Source organism: Formica exsecta, unplaced genomic scaffold (assembly GCF_003651465.1).
Source record: "Formica exsecta isolate Colony F162 unplaced genomic scaffold, ASM365146v1 scaffold21, whole genome shotgun sequence".
Taxonomy (NCBI): Eukaryota; Metazoa; Arthropoda; class Insecta; order Hymenoptera; family Formicidae; genus Formica; species Formica exsecta.
Window position 1 is genome coordinate 2,449,063 of NW_021849398.1, and position 11,032 is coordinate 2,460,094.

The 11,032-nt window shown below is 38.5% G+C and overlaps 1 protein-coding gene and 1 non-coding gene across 2 annotated transcripts in view; both read left to right on the forward strand.

Moving 5' to 3' along the window:
- Nucleotides 1–10,182: 10,182 nt before the first annotated feature.
- Nucleotides 10,183–10,264, forward strand: Trnal-aag. Its single transcript has one exon. It is a non-coding gene; the product is annotated as a tRNA-Leu (tRNA).
- A 577-nt stretch (nt 10,265–10,841) lies between these two features.
- Nucleotides 10,842–11,032, forward strand: part of LOC115234964 (epoxide hydrolase 4-like) — a 4,934-nt gene continuing 4,743 nt past the window's right edge. Inside the window, exon 1 of the mRNA XM_029806406.1 lies at nt 10,842–10,980. The gene's annotated coding sequence lies outside the window, so the exon portion shown is untranslated. The remainder of the gene's footprint in view (nt 10,981–11,032) is intronic.

Consider the following 11,032-nt stretch of genomic DNA (forward strand, 5'->3'; position numbering starts at 1 on the left):
GTTAGAATATGATATAATATCAAAAGCGACCAAAATTTAAAAAGAAAAATATGTCCATCCGTCAATCGTCCTCTGCTTACAAAATGGCGTTTCCATCGCCGAAGGGTGGTACAGAGAGAGTGTACATTCCAACCCTCGTACCAACCCCTGAGCGATCCGAGGGGTAGCTAGCACGTAACGTTATGTAACCGTATACATGCCTAAGATCCTGGAGGGTTGGAAGGGAATCGGGCTTTGTCGCCTAGCCATGTGTCCCTAATGCGACTCCCGTGGGGGGTCATTTCTATTCTATTTCCCTTTCATGGGGTGTGCCGAGCGGACGACCCTATGTGCGGCCCTCTCTCCGCGCGCCGCCCTTATCGCTTATGGTAAACGCATCACGGAGATTCTCGTAAGGGTGCTCTCTACAGATTGACGTAAAATCAATGAACGAAGTCAATGGGCCCCTCGTCTCGTTTATCCGGAGAGCGTAAAAGAGTATTATACGAGTTGTAACACCTCGTTCACCCGTGGATAACGCGCCTGTTAATCACGTGCAGAAACAGCACGAGCAGGCTTATAGTTACAAAGAATGCCTGTTGTTCCGTTTTGCCGAATGCTAGAGAAAGCGCACGGTATTGATTAATTTTATCCAACGACTAATTATTTCTTAGATCAAAATTCTGACGATAATGTGGATAGAAAGAGAGAAAATTAAATTAATAATAACTGACGTGTTGATTCATTTGGCTCTAGACGCTCAGAAGTTTCTGGAAAATAATTCGATAAGGAATGATAAAATTTATGCGATTGCATGATTTAATTAATGAACTGTCCTCGAACTTTTTATTTTACTTTGATATCTCTTAACTTGTAAAAAACGGTGTATATATATATACATATATATAGCTTTTGTCATCCCAGAATATCTAACAAAGTTTATGAATGCGAATAAAAAAGTAGTAATATATTAATTTCATAATGAATTCAGGAAAAAGTTAATTCATGAATCGAAAGAAAGATACTAGTTGTTGTAATTAAATTAAATAGAGTTAATAATTGATTTTTTTGGGGGGAAATTAGATATATTAAAAAATTTAAAGAGAAAAATACATTGTTACTAAAATCATTTCATTACTAATAAAATTTTTGTCCCAAAAATCGAACACCCGCACACATTAACTGTTAACGAGTTAAATCATATCGTCAAATTTCCAAATATTAGCTTAAATATTTAAGAATTATAATAATAGAGAGAGAGAGAGATGGTAGTTATACGAGTGATTCTCCATCGTGAGTACTATGAGAAACGATCGCAATTCTAACAGCCATTACGAAGAAACAGTTCTCCGATTACGGTAGCCGCGGGGCGTAATTCATCGCAATTAGCCGCAATAACGGGAAACGACCGTACCAGCGTTCAATGATGACATTAAATCGCGGCAGGCGACATTTGCGCGACGACGAAGAGACCTTCACCTCTTTCGACGACGCCGCCTCAGGTTTAAATTGAATACCGTCAATTTCGAGAGTCACGCTGGCGGACCATGCGAGGAAAAAAAAAACCCCGTTTCGTAGACTAATTTCCGCGTCGGTTTATTTATATTCACCGTGCGTGTAATCGACACTTGGCTACCGTGCGACGTAGTATAGGAGAATACGTGGTTAAGCTCTCGCAGTCCGGGGGCTCTCGTAAAGAGTGGAAGAGTCATCGTCGCTAACGAGATGCCGGACACTCGAAGGCCCGTCATTGACGTCCTCTTTCGAGGATATCTAGTCCCCCGCGACAGATAGTATCGCTGTTAAGATTCTCTCTCGGAGGGGACTCTCGCTGTACAACAAATATATATATATAGACCGCGCGATCGTTGCCATTAAATCGCGCGAGTCTCTTTGAAATCCTCCACGGATCGCTTTTGATGCGCTGACGTATCGGTGAATGCCTTGACGTTTTATGTCAGCGCGATGGGCCTGAATTTATATAGCGAGAGTTATTTAGGTCGCGTTAATTGTGACGTCAGCTGCTGGCAGGCGTTACGATACGGTTTTGTATGAATGTAGAATACGCGTCCTTTCATGTGGCACCTGCAAGGCGCAGGTACAAACTTAATATTATACTATATCCATTCATATATTTCTATTTAAGAAAACATACACACATGAGAGTTTAATATGCGAAATAATAATATGACAGCGTATTACCGCCAATAAAATTTGATTTTTAAAACTAATGTCAAAAGGTATTTTTTGCGAATATATAGGTAATAGAATTTATATAATCTCAATTATTTGTTACACTTGCAATATTTTACATTAAACCTTGATTCTGTTGTTTCATCTCTAGTTTTTTTTTTTTTTTTTTTTTTTTTTTTTCCTGTAATGTTCAAATCGTACAATAACTTCCATCGCGTAGAATCGAAAAACCTATCGCGCAATTCGACGCACAATTACAACGTAAAACATTTCTAATTCACTCTCTTCGGAGAGCGGACCTCTCCCTCCCTCTCTTTCCGAGCGTTCGCTCGCGGTTTACGTTCGCGAGAGACACGGAACGAGCGATCTCTCTCGAGAATCGGCACCTCCGTTCTCAACGCGGAGCGGAGATCAGGTCGCGCGCGCGTTAACGGGAGTTTTCCGCGGAAACGAAATAAAAATGACGGCGCGAAATGTTCTCTTCCGAACAGGTAATTCCCGGCATTTCGCCTCCCTCGCTATCCTCCTCGCGTTCCTATCGCTCGCCCTCGTCTTTCCTTCCTCTCGTCTCTCCTCTCCCTCCCGGTACGAGCGAGCAACAACAACGGGGCACTCTCTCACCCCCATTGGACGCCAACCCCCTTCGTGAGCAGCAGTTCTCGGGGGCGAGCGGTTGTCGAACGGATTGCTTTTTGTTCCGCGCCTCCGTGTCCCGTCCTTTGTTTCCGCGACTCGCCGTGCCGTGAGGAAATGACAAACAAATGAGCACCGTTGTGTATAACGGCCACCGGCCACCCCCGCGTCGTCATGGCGATGCGACGTGACGATCGACGTTTTTAACTCGTCGCTGCCGCCGGATACGCCGGCCTCTTGGTGCGCACGATCGACGCACGATGTGCGACAAACGTGAAACGATCCGTAGAGAAAAGTCATCCTTATCTCGCTAAAAAAAAAAATCTTAAATTTACATATAACAATCGCACGATTCGTTATTTTATAATAAAGTTTTCTCAGATATATTATACATTTGATAAAATTGTCTTGATTGTTTTATTTAACAAAAAGTTAAAATTTGGCTACAATCTTGACACATCAGTCTTCCGGCATCTAGTTTGACATTTTAGCTGTAAGAATTCGAAGGTGTATCTGCACGAAATCATTGTTCTCGCATCAAGAAATATAATACATCTTTTTCATCGGTAAATCAAGTCATGAAAATCGATTTTAGAAATCTTAAATGGTCGCGGGCGAGTTTCCATTAAAAATAGCAAGATAATTTAAAGAATTTTGTGAACATAATTATTATAAAATTTTATTTTTTCTTCCTACGTTTTAGAATTATATTATTAAATATTATTAATAAAGACGAGATGTATCAAAGATTAGCAAATCGATTTTAGTCATCAATTTACGTAGATTAAGTACAAGAAATATATTTGGTACGAGAGGTAAAAAATAAACGAGCATACTGAAGAGAAACACGTATTCGCGCGAGTCATTTTCTTTGAAAGCAAAAATTTTCGTCGCACATTAGAACGCCGGGGGCTTTTGTATCAGAAACAAAATGGCGTCTCCACCATGCTTTTCCGAGAGAAAGAGGCGATAACGCGCGTATACGGCGGGGATTGCTCGGCCACGGGGGTCGATCGCGTATGTGCCATTCAAAGTCGATGAAGAGGTGAGCCGTGGCGTTTTCGCCGGCTGGACCTCGTAACTATCGATTGTGCTTCAAAGTCGATTGTGTCCCCATTATGTACGCAAGAAGGGGAGAAAGAAGACGCGAGGGGGAGGAGGTAACGCGGCAAAGGGAGACGAGGGGGGGGGGAAGAACGATGGGGTGACTGTGCTCCGGACGTCGATGGAACGGCGGGAGAAAGAGAGGTGACAGAGACAGAGGGACACCCCTAAAGTACGGGTCGTCCAATTGACTCCGCCATATTGAGTTTGGTTCTATGGGCTCTCGAGCACACAGGCTCTTGGAATTGAGACACATTATACGAAGGTCCGTCCTTCGTTGAAGGCGCTTCTAGCTTTGGTAACTTCGTTACGAGGTTTCTACGTGAGCAAAATCCAAGCGGCTCGAAGGTATATCACCCGGCGGCTTCCGCCTTCGGCGCTATCTAGGGATCCGACGCTCGAGCGTCGATACGGTTAATTAATCGTACACCACTTCGCCCTTGGAAATGCCAGCGGAAAAATTAATTATCGTACGCGAGGAAAATTACTTATCACGAAACTGAAGGAAAAATTATTACGTTGCGTCTGGATATTGATAGATGACTATTTCGATATAGACACGATATTAATATGATACACATACGATATAGTTTGACTTATTTTAATTAACGAAAAATTCATGCTTTAAATAATTTATTTTAATAAAACTTGAAAAAAGAATTTTAATATGATAATTTTATTTTATATTAGTATTAGCTTTTCTAGACACACAATCTTTGCAAATGCAAATTAAAAGATTATATCGTCACAACCGTAAATATCTTATTCTTGCAAATCAGGATACCACGGCATATTTAACGCTCCAGGTATCCGAGCGGGCCCCGGGTAGCAAGATTCTCGTGAGCCCCCGACCGCGATATGTATCAAATTATCCTTATAATAGAAAATGGCGGCAACGTTACACCTACCAGGTGTCGTGCTACGAGGCGCCGAAAACGGTGCTCGTCATGAGAATGGCGCGGTGAATAACAATGCATCTTCGCTGCACACAATAATGCCGACACAATGCTCGTTTCTGACTACAATGGGTGTTGCTTTAATGGGAGTCCGGTTGCAACGGGGTTTCTGTTGAAACCACCTTCGCTATACGATTTTCCCGTGCGTGTAAACAGGAATCGCGATATTTCCCTCTCTTTCTCTCTTTCTCTTTCTCTCTGTCTCCCATGGATCGTTCTACGAAAAGAATACATCTTACTGCTTGCAACGTCAAGATTTCGAAACGCGAACCGGCCAAGTAGTGCGACGCTCTCGCACAAGATCGTTTTACTCGCCGGAAAATTCGATCTATCGCGAATGTCCATCTGTAACACGGCAGAAAAAAACTCAAATAAATATCTTGCCCAAGAGGATTGTGTATCTGGCGAATAACGAAAGAGACACTTCCAATATATTATACTTAAGAAATATAGTAGAAAAGAGAAACTTCTTTCTTGGCGAAAAACAAGTTGCGGACAAATATGAATGAATCGACGAGTCACATTTAGTTTCACTGTATTTGCAAAAATAAGATTCCAATTAAATTACAATTTTGCTCCCCAACATCATCGCGCATTTCATTTTAAAAAGTTCTCTTATCGCCTGTACGGCATATCATGTAGAAATATTATTTTTGATATGTCAAAACACATACGATACTCTCCAGCAATCGATCGATGAAATATGTTTCTGTATCATTCAATGTTTATTCGATCGGAACGAGATAAGAAATAGTAATAGACGCGCTCACATACGAAAGATCGGCCGTTAGACTCGCTTGCTTGCGCCAAAGCAAGCTTGCATTGTAAGGAAGTGCGCCGAGACGCAAATCAAAATGCAGTCGCTACCGAAAGGACACTCCAACGGCTGGAGGGTCCTTTGCTATTACTGTGAAGGACTTCGCAGTGCTTGACGAATCACTCACTAATTGCGTTCGTGACATGGTCCAGAACTAACAAACGGTTCCTTCGCGTGGAATATAATGATTTTTTGTCCTCGTGTGCATTTTGTCGATATGCGCGAATGAAATCGACGTAACGGTATATATTATACGTATAAATATAAATAAAAAAACAAAGCTTCCTCTATGAGGAAGTAAAAGATAATATGTGCATGAATAATCCGATTATATATATATATTTTTTTTTAAATTATTTAATCTTTGATATATAAAACTGTTATTTTTAAAATATATACGCACGCACGCACACATACACGTGATTATTAATTAATATTAAATACATGTCAATCGAATAAAGTTCAAAATTTATCTAATAGAATTTGCAATCAATTAAAGAGCTGTGTTTTGAATAAAATGTACATGTAATAGAGTCTCTCTTTATCTCTCTCTGTCTCTCTTTTGCTATTATTCCCTATTGTCCTAATGATGGATAATCATAAGGCTTTCCTTGAGAGTCTCATTACGAATCAAGTACCCCTTAATGGCTCCTATGAAACTCATTGGCCATTTAACGCCGAGGACACGCCGCGACGTTGAATGATTGACAAGTTTGAGAGCAAATTTTCTCGTCAATCCCATTCCATCTTACACATTCATAATCAAAATTTTTATATGTAATATTTTTTTGTATATATAACAATTTTATGTGTAGTTTTATATAAAATATCGTAAAATACTTAAAAACATATATCTCTAGAAACTGCAGTAAATTGCATCTGAATTTTTTTTTTTTCTTTAAATTTTTTGATGATCTTGAAACGATCGTGAACGATGAAAAAACTCTACAATATTAATACTAATATTATCTATTATATTAATATTAATCTTAAATTCTTATTGCTGTTAAATATTTAATATGCGTGTCTAAAGTTAATATGTAGATGGCAGTTTTATTAATACGGCATCATATACGCGATACGTGCGTAAGTTTTAACAATGGCAGTCTCTCCATACTTGCGTACGTACGGTCGACACCCTTTACACGTTCCCCTTGCGGAAACGCGACGTCTCCATGGTTACAACATTGAAACCCCGCTGGGGGATGACAAAATGGAGAGGCGCAATACTCGGCCCGACAAAAGCGAAGTAGAATCGAAGAACGCCGTCGACTACGTGTACCCGTATTTGAAAGGTCGATTTCTATATACAAAGTGCTCGACGTAATCGCACTTTGCTGATAATGTACTCGCTGATAATTAAAGTCATCCCATGGCAGAGCAATGTAGCACTTTAAGAAATCAATTCAGGAAGTCGATTTTTTTTTCAAACAGCTGTCAATCTCTCTCTCTCTCTCTCTCTCTTTTTTAATGATGTGTTGATTAATATTTTTTTAAATCTGCATAAGTACACATATGTCTCTGCATAATACTGTAAAATCTTAATAATACAAGCACGTACAAACAATGTATATAAATGATTTCTGTTAAGCTAACAATTTTCCAATCATACAGCTGATATAACAGTTTCACGGTTAATTCATCATTTATTGAACATATTATCAGCGTCTTAATTTTGAAGAAACTATAATTATTTCGAGAGGTTTTATTATTTCATAGAAAACAATTTTCCGCGAGATATATTCTAATTTACTGATATTGATAATTTTATATTGAAAATATAAATATATGAGAAAATAAAACCGAAATTAAATAATATTAAGATAGCAATACACATGAATATGTATATTGTAATTTTATGATGAATCTGAGATCTCCCTCTCTTCTCTTTTTTTTTCCCAAGATTAATATTTTCAAAGTTAAGCATGAAAAGAAGGGGCGAAAGGAATACTCGTATATTTAAGGCGCAATCGTATTTCGCATTGCCGACAATGTGATCCAGGTGAAGATCACATCGTGATTCACGCGGTCTCCCGATAGTACCCGTATTGACACTATCTGTCATCGGAGACGCTACGAATCACGAAACGCGAAACGTCACGTTCCTCGACGTTCACCCTAACCGGAACAATCCGAATGATCGTATCTACATATTTCAACGACACGATCATCTCTTTCTCTCTTTCTCTTGATAATAATAAAGTATAAAAATACCCGCTTCTATCTCTGTTAAAAGCATATAGACACATTGCAACATTATAATTCTTCTTATTTAATATTATACTTAATAATTTATGACACAAAAATTATATTAAAAAAAATTTGTGCTTTAAAGATATCCTGGCAGAGTGCAATTATTTTTTCTAAGCCATTTTTATTATTTTTTAATTATGTTATGCTGACGCTGCTAGTTATTAATTTTGCAATTAATGTTATCGCAAAATAAAATTAAAATTTGAATTATTACTATAGTATTTTAATTCTAACATATAAAAATTATATTTAGGATGCATTCGACAACAACGTTGTGTGAAGACTAAATATGACAAACTGTCAGAAAGCGGGGAAAGTCTTCTTGGTGGCTGATAAACAAAGGAGGATAAAATGGCTACCCGTGGTGTAGAAGCGGATAGTCTAATCCCGGATGAGACGACGGCGGATGTACGACGACGACGGCGACGGAGACGAAGGTGGAAAAGAGAGAGAGAGAGAGAGAGAGGAGCGAGAGACGGCGTAGACACATCTCTCGGATTACGTCTTAACAAGCTCCACGACGTTCATTTGTCTTATCCGTTGCCGCTAATGCGACAGCAGCTGTTGAAATGATTAATTCGGCGCGAGGACGCCGTCTTGTTCCGCTCCGCTCGAGCACTCGATTTTGTCGTCGCAGATGCGTCGCGGTTAATCAACGCATTGCGGTTAATCACCGTCGTTGTGAAATACAAAGCCAAACGAATAACGTTTGAATCTAAATAGAAATGTGGCTTTGCCGTTTGTAAAATCGATGTAACAATAATTTAGAAGGCATATATCGATAGAGAACGTAACAATAATTTACAAGGCATATATCGATAGAGAATTGATATTCTCTAAACAATCTATAAGTCCTACACATTTGACGTAGGATATTTTTTATCTGCGGTAAACTTAGCTGATAGATCTCGAATCCAGTTTGACATGTGTGTGCGTTTTAAGAAAATTAATCGATCTAATTCAATCTAATCCTAAACGCTAGTGACAATTGCATAACCGTGATTAAATTCAGCGCGCAAGATATTCCACCGCACGATCGCTCATTGTTCATAAGAGAAACCCTACGTGCGACTATTCGCACCCTGTCCAAACAAACAGAAGCGAGCTCGCGCGATCTAATTGGATTAATTTTCAATTTGTCGGGGCCACCTGTCGTCGCGGTGCACCGATCGCGCGTGCCGATCGATGACTAATCCGCGAGAATGAGAACCCGCGCGACTCCGACGAGCGCAGTCAAAGCCGACTATTAGAGTTGCGCGAGAGAACAAAGAAGCGCGGAGCGACAATTGTGCCTCATCGCGCGGATATAGAGTTACAGGCGCGCGAACGGAGAAAATGAGCGGCGAATATTAAGCCGGCGTAGCAAAATGGCCGACGGGCGAGAGAAAAAAATAGGGACGCATTAGTCTCTGTCTTTCTCTCGCTCGTCACACGACAAGCGGAGGAGACGCGTAACGAACACTCGGTTCCACACACTCCGCTCGTCGGGTTACGACGTGACGCGGGTCGAAATTTTGCCGCGTCGCTAACGCATGCGCGACGCACGCTGATCGAAAGCCCCGCCCGGTCATTCTACCTTTGTTTAATTCACGCGGTATCTACGCCCACGATAACAGTGGTGTAACTAAAGGGTCCTGTAAAACTCGCGAGAGAGATGTCTATAGAACATTTTTAAAAAATGAGGGAGCATAATCCTAAAGAGTAAATGTAAAAAAAAAAAGAGAAAAAGATAATTTTCAAAACAAGAATTCAATTATATGATCTTATTGTTAGGCAAAAGTTCAGTATCTGAAAATAGTGTTAGAAAGTACATTGTCTATAATACTTAATATAATACTGTCTATAACAATAATATGATCTATATATAATTAGTGAGTTAATCAATTCTAATCAGATGAAAGAAATAGAATCGATTGTATTTTCTTGACATTGATAGATTATTCACATGTCAATAATTCTTTAGGATTATTTTTAGCATCGATTGTTTCGCGAATTCTCAAAAAGATACTCTCTGACATATAGAAAATATCTGTGAAAAAAAATTTATATATAATTTCACAAATTGAAGGATTTCAATTAGAAAAATGAGATAAAATCTTATAATTTGTGATCTCATTTTATTTTTTGTATTTAAAACGGAGTTTACAAATTGCGGACTTATTTCATTTCTTTATTGAATTCTTAATTAGAAAATAATTATAATAGACAAATACGAAAATAGAACTACGGAGTAAGTCTACAACAACTGGTAGCGTGGCCGAGCGGTCTAAGGCGCTGGTTTAAGGCACCAGTCTCTTCGGAGGCGTGGGTTCGAATCCCACCGCTGCCAATCTTTTTGCACATATTTCGTGAAAATCTATATTTTGTGCAGAGAGATAATATTCTTGCTTTGAAATATCATGACACAATATCCATTTTAAACTTTTGATTTATGATCATCTATTGTCGATAATTAAGTGTTACCAGATTATCTATTGTCAATAAATGTGTGTGTTACTTATCTACATACAAACTGCGTCGATAAAACAAAACTTAATATATATATATGTGTGTAAGCTCAAAAAATGCAAGATTGAATAGATTTAAATACATTTAAATAATACGATTTTAATATTTTTACGCAATTTAAAAATATTGCGATTAGTAATCGATAAGTAAACGAAAAGATAACAAAATCTGAGTTTGAAATCATGTTTCATGGAAGTGCTGATTATTTGGATTCCAACATATATGAGTCGATTGCGCATAATTATTTTATATGTATACTTCGAAATCTCATCATCAGATAAAGATTGATACACTATTATATATTACATACACTCATATGTATATGCTATATATTATATGAGTTAGAATAGATTAGAATGAGATAGCACGGGTACAAGTCCATAGTTCAACAACGATCGGCTGACAAATGTCTTTTTCTTCCATGAGGCAAAGCAGTAAAGAAAAAGAAACTATTAAGCGAATATAATGGACCGACACGAAGACAAGGAAACGATTTAAATTTAAAGGATAAAATATTTCTCAAATGGAATTTCAAAGGTTGTATGTTATATTATTTATATAATATATAGTATAAAATATTTTTCGTTTT